The 5,523-nt window shown below is 33.2% G+C and overlaps 2 long non-coding RNA genes across 2 annotated transcripts; one reads left to right on the top strand and one right to left on the bottom strand.

Annotated features, from left to right (window-relative positions):
- The first annotated feature begins 250 nt into the window (after positions 1-250).
- Positions 251-606, top strand: LOC123007839. The gene is made up of 2 exons (XR_006412891.1): positions 251-406; positions 472-606. It is a non-coding gene; the product is annotated as an uncharacterized LOC123007839 (long non-coding RNA).
- Positions 607-907: 301 nt separating this feature from the next.
- LOC123007908 lies at positions 908-1,411 on the bottom strand. Its single transcript, XR_006412897.1, has 3 exons — positions 1,266-1,411; positions 1,108-1,199; positions 908-1,049 (listed from the first exon to the last, which is right to left on the bottom strand). It is a non-coding gene; the product is annotated as an uncharacterized LOC123007908 (long non-coding RNA).
- Between the last annotated feature and the right edge of the window lie 4,112 nt (positions 1,412-5,523).

Raw genomic sequence — 5,523 nt, 5'->3', positions numbered from 1 at the left:
ATAGATCGCCAAAAAGTGCAGCCGAAGAAGTAATTTTTGCTTGCATAAGAAAGTTATTCGACTCTTAAATCCACCAATCCCAGAAGCGCACTTCAATGTGTGATTGAAAAGTTATATCCGTTGCTAGGTTACAAAAATAATACCAGTTTGCCCAGAACTTTACAAAATAGCTGGTCTACTGTAATTTTCACATTTAATTTATTAATTTTCTGTCAACTGTCATGTGAGTGACTTAATCGGCTAGTTTTCAGTATTTTTCTCGAATATTTCTCGGTGAAGAGGTTGTACACAAGTGTAATGAGACAGAATCGTTAATTATTATCAACAATTATCAAAAATTATTTTGAAAACTCGATTCCCAAACATTCTGGTCCGATGAACCGACTTCTCTAAAACTTCTTCACAGGTGTTGCTCCTTGTGAACTTTTTCTTCGATCTGATACGGATTAACAAGCCGATATTGAATTTTAGAGCTTGAAAACTAATGCATTATCCTTTTGAAATAAAGAAGCAATTGTGATCGCCGGGCACAGACGCTAGACCAACCCCCTATTCTTTCAAGGTGACACCACGGTTATCGCTGTTCCCAGACGTTAGTGAGACTGAGAGACCAGAAAGACATGAAGTACTCAAGTTTCTTTATTTACTTTAATGCAAAATTAACAGAAAAATGTTCTTTTTATAAGAAATTGTGCTTAAATAAAACAGGTTACTAATTTTAATATCAAAATTGTAGTTTTACTCTCGTATTTAGGCATTCTTGCCCAGTAGAAATTCTAACCTCAAAATTTCAACAACAATTTATTGTTGTTTTCTTCCACTTACATTAGCTTACTATAACCCCTTGGCTGCTTTTTCATTAAAAAATCTAGAATCTAGAAGAATGTTGCGATGTTTGTATTTAGTACGAAAAATTAGCATTTTTGCTATTGTTTTAATTCCGAGGGCATTTCAGCAACGCTTTTTGGTGAATTTGTGGGCTGGTCTTCTGGGGAATCATGTGGTTTGTCAATAATATCAACTAACTTCAACATAACGTGACTCACTTTCTAAAAAGTATATTTTTCTGTTAATTTTGCATTAAAGTAAATAAAGAAACTTGCGTACTTCTTCATGTTTTTCTGGTCTCTCACTCTCACTTGCTTCTTTGTTTCATAAGGATAATGCTAGTGCATTACTAAAACTAGTGTTTTCAAGCTCTAAAATTCATTTATCGGTTTGTTAATCTGTATCAGATCGAAGAAAAAGTTGAGAAGGAACAATACCTGTGAAGAAGTTTTAGAGAAGTCGGTTCATCAGGAGTTTTCCGAATGTTTCAAAATAATTTTTGATAATTGTTGATAATAATTAACGATTCTGTCTCATTATACTCGTGTACAACCTCTTCAGCGAGAAAAATCCTGGAAACTAACAGGTTACGTCACCCCCATCACGATAAATGTCAAACGCAAAATTACAGTAGACCAGCTATTTTTTAAAATTCTGGCCAAATTGGTATTATTTTCGTAACCTAGCAACCGATATAATTTTTCAATCACACTTTGAGGTGCCCTTCTGGAATTGGTGGATTTAAGAGTCTAATAACTTTCTTATGCAAGCAAAAGTTACTTCTTCGGCTGCACTTTTTGGCGACCTATTGCCGCCGGCACTTGACATTTTTCTCTGGGGCGCGAGTTCTGGCGCACCCTGTATATTTTTTATAAATATTTAGTAAAGAGACAAAAACTTTTCCAACAAAAGCCACAAATAATGTTAAACATAGTTACAATTCAGAATACAGCTTTTTTCTTTTTTTTTCTAATAGCCTGCAGCAAATAGTTATTTATTATACAAAAGGATAAAATTGAATTTTATCTTTGAGAGCAATTTAGCGTCGAGGCGTCAGCCGAGACGCTAATATGCTCGAAAACATACGTCGTGTAGGTACAATATAAAATTTTATTCAATCTTCACTAATTTTGTAACCAATTTGGTCGATATTTATAAATGTCAAAGTAATACTCAACAATGAAATCTAATGTCAAAAATCATTAGCAACCAACAACCGCAGGTATACAACAATGGATGTATTTTTTATCATCTAGAGTCTAGACGATAAAATTTCATTTTAACATAAAGAAAAAAAGTAGATAAAATTCAATTTTAACATAGAGGATTGAATAAATGATATTCAGAATGAATTAACCTAAATTAATATTAACCGTACCTACAATGTGCATGCTGTTGGCTGCATTTGAAGAAAATTGTTTAATAATAATTTCTAGAGTTCTTGTTTATGTAAATTACCTCTTTCTGCACAACTAGAAAAAAATAAATCTTCCTGGAAGGTGTAGTGTGGCTAGAAGTATTCATTTCGACGCATCGTTATTTCCGTTTCGTTTTCCAATTCCCCAAAAGACTCAATCTGTTTGACTTTAATCTCACAGTCGCCATCTCATCGATCACAGTTGCTTTTTATACACCTTGTTTTAGTTATTTTATGGCCGTTTTATGTTAATGTGTACAAAGCCTTGCTATCTAAATCGCATGAGAGATTTACGGCCTTACATCAATAAACAATGATAATTGCCAGATCGTATAAGGGTTGCTTGAACCACTCAAGTAAATCGCAGCGAAAGCTGGTTCAATTTAAATCCGCACCTTATTTTTTAAAACAGCGAATGATTTGATCGTATTTTTCATGGAAAACGACGTGACTTTTACTGCTATTGAAATTTTAATGTAGAGAATCTTTAAGTAGCAAATCTATTTCCTTATGTATTTGAAGTTATCATAAGACATATTATTTTAAGCGATTAGTTGATTTATGCAGAATCAAAGACTCTCTGAGCCTCCGTATAGTTCTGCATTAATTTGCTTTCAAAGACATTCTCTATTTTACATAGACAAACAGCTTGGCGGCTTCGATTTCTAAATTGCACCACGGACTGTAGAGCTATCGTTTAAAATACAAACACCATTTTGCTTCATTAAGTGATTTAATCTGCTTTATTTGTGCGTAAACAATTCATATCTAATTAAGAACGAATGAACAGAAATGTAAGTAATAAGTTAAGAAGCGCCGCAACAAAGAAGTTGTACGCTTGGATTATAACGAAGTGGAACAGATAGAAATGATTATGATGGAGAGATAATTCTGGTTTAATATCGGTTTGACGTACCCAGCTAAACACTGTAATTAATTAACGAGCTGGTCAACAATTAATATCTATTTGGAATGAAGATATTGCAAAATCTGTCTCTAGAGAGAATAATTAATAAACACATTACAATAGGACTTAATAGTAATGTTTATCAGCACAGAATTGGACTTTACAGTCCCATACATTCTTGTACATATAAATGTCCAGCATTATTTCCTAACAACACTAGTGTTAAACTTTAAATGAGTTTTTGGTCAAACAATTTTAGACGATTAGACGTTTGGACAGACCTATTTTAGGATTTGGGATCGACCTGTTTGTTATGCTTCAATTAATAAAACAATTATTGCATTAAAAATTGCATTTTTCTTTTGTTTTTAGGAAGTAATTTATATAATAATTAACAAAATTGGTTCAGCACTTGTTAATTTTCTTGTCGCTGATCTCATTTGACGACAATATTGAAGTTAATTTCCTTTTTGGGCTGTCTAAATCGCGATAAGTCTTCCGAGTCCCAAAAGCAGCTTCCGGAAGTGGACGTAATGGTTCCCTGTAGGCCCATTCAGGCTAGCTGTACACCCGTACATCTGTTTTGTCATAGCAGTGCCGAACATCTTCAAATGCAGTTGTAAATTTGCGATAACAAGGAGTGACCTGTCCTCAAGCCGCAAGATAATGTCACATTGTTATAATTACAGTCATTCGAAAACCCGCTTTAAATCACCCCTATAGCCGTCACTGAGTCCAAGCAAATCCGGCGACATTTCACACTTTCTCACATCTGCGTCGCACGACGCACGCTTTATTACATTTTTGCAACATTTGTATGCTAGGTTCTGATCTAGTCTAGATAAATAACTTTCTATCTCTTTGAAAAGGCGTTATATTGAAAGTCGTGTATTTCTTGCGCGAAAATAACAGAAAATGTGAATACAATCCGAATGCCTTTTTTTAATAAAATTGTGTCTCGTAAATATCGAATGTTTGTTGAAATTGATACAAGTTGTTCATAAATGCAGCGTTGGTAATTAAGTTTGGAAAGTTTTATTGGTTTGAACGTAAGTTTACCAAGTCTATTGCCCGGAAATACTGAAAATTGCAATAAAACGCATGGAGCCGTTTTACTTCGTAGCGCTCCGCTATAACTCTAAAAATATTAAATGACATTTACATAGGTACTCGCTGTTATTACACTGAGTTATGGACGGTTTTATGCAATCCATATACTTAAAAATCTAATTGCATAAATTCTTCGCTGGTTTACTTCACGGAACACTGTCTATATATCACTAATACAGCAACACTCCTAGGGTAAGGCAATTTATTTCACCTTATAATAGGATTTTACACATAAAACTAATTTTATGTCGTATAGCCATTCATTTAATTGCAAAGTGCTTTACATGAATTAGTAATTACTTATCTAGCTGAAAAAACAACTCCACGACATAACCGATAGTGCAAGTAACAATAATGGGAATGAAATAGCCATTTAGAGTTTTAATAACGAATTATTTTATAGCTATTAAGACAACAAGAGTTTCTTAAACTACAAAACTCATCTTGTCTTCAAAACATTTTCCCATTAGTATTGGATCAGAAATTTTAGTAAATTCCGAAATTTAACAAAATAATGTCAAAATTCACAAAAGACAACTTTGTAACACTGTTTTTGGCAACATTCTTGTTAGAATGAGCGTATGTCAATTCGATCACGCCAGCAGGGGGTCAATAAATCCTACCGGTCAGTTCGACCACCATATTAAATCCAAAAGATTACGTTAATAAAGGAGAAATATAAAATTTAGCAAACATTTAAACCCTAAATGCAGTTAATTGCAGAATCGACAAAAATATCGATAGTTAAGTACTTCAAGCTCCATCAATCAGATTTTGATTCCTGTTACTCCTGCAGCCGGAAATAAATAAAAACTATTTTTCCATGTTAATTTCCTATATCCAATCCTGCCTGGGACACCAGGTATATTAAACCATGCATTTCTACCGAACACATAAAACTATCTAAAATAATTTGTGCCTCCATCGCTGTCGATGTGCCTTCCCAATTTTTAAAACATGCACGTGGTGGTATGTCAATATTTTTATCAGAATAATTTTTGCAATATTGACAATACTTATTTTTAATACCAACATACAAATTTTTTTTGGTTTTTGCACCAATTATGGAAGCAACACCAGAAGAAGCAGTAACCCGTTTAGTAATTTCTGCCAAAAAGAGAAAGTTTTAGMTCTTTAAAATTTCAGGATTKACTAAATCAAATTTCTAACGAATTCTTGTATTATGATAGTTTTCTTAGAAGAACCCAAAATTATGTTAGAAATTAGTCTTTAACTAATAAGCAGTGCTAAATCTCAAAAA

Source organism: Tribolium madens, unplaced genomic scaffold (assembly GCF_015345945.1).
Source record: "Tribolium madens isolate multiple individuals breed KSU strain unplaced genomic scaffold, Tmad_KSU_1.1 Scaffold_3;HRSCAF=73;Tcas5.2_LG2, whole genome shotgun sequence".
Lineage (NCBI taxonomy): Eukaryota > Metazoa > Arthropoda > Insecta > Coleoptera > Tenebrionidae > Tribolium > Tribolium madens.
The sequence above is the reverse complement of the archived record's forward strand: the minus strand, read 5'-3'. Positions and strand labels throughout refer to the sequence as shown.